Source organism: Octodon degus, unplaced genomic scaffold (assembly GCF_000260255.1).
Source record: "Octodon degus isolate 3935 unplaced genomic scaffold, OctDeg1.0 scaffold00072, whole genome shotgun sequence".
NCBI lineage: Eukaryota > Metazoa > Chordata > Mammalia > Rodentia > Octodontidae > Octodon > Octodon degus.
Window position 1 is genome coordinate 8433495 of NW_004524648.1, and position 607 is coordinate 8434101.

Consider the following 607-nt stretch of genomic DNA (forward strand, 5'->3'; position numbering starts at 1 on the left):
CCCAAAAAACAAAAACCACTGTCCATTTCAAAATAACTGGAAAGAGTTTGAAGCTTCCCAACACATAGAAATCGGGGGCCTGGCCATTAGCTCAGTTGTTTCAGTGCCTGCTTAAACAAAGCACTCAAGCTTAAGCTGCTGTGGTTCCAATCCAGATACTCACAGCAAACCAGAAATGCCTTAAGGCATCTGCTGGCCTCCAAAAAAAAAAAAACCTTCTACCAATGTGTAGAAATGATATTTGAGGACATTGAAATGCTAATTGCCCTGATTTCATTGTTATATGTTGTATACATACACAGCAAGTGATAATAATGTATCCCACAAGTACAACTGTTATTTGTTGATTAGAAATAGAAATTTTTGAAAAATAGTAGAAAGCCTGGGGTCTTGTCTTCATCTCCTCACTACCTAGCTCAGTGCATTTGATTAATGTTTATTGAACTGAGTTTGAGGTGGGTCAGAAAGGTCAAATCAGGTAGAAATAATATCTCTTCACATCATTTTCACTTCATTACACTGCTGGCCTTAATATAAACCCGTAATTATGACTTAAAATTTGTTTATAGAAAAAAATTACCATTCAATCAGTATTATTTGAAAAAAA

At 35.3% G+C, this 607-nt stretch overlaps 1 protein-coding gene across 1 annotated transcript in view; it reads left to right on the plus strand.

Moving 5' to 3' along the window:
• Window positions 1-607, plus strand: part of Rhot1 (ras homolog family member T1) — an 85423-nt gene that overhangs the window by 52875 nt on the left and 31941 nt on the right. The gene's annotated exons all lie outside the window — the stretch shown is intronic.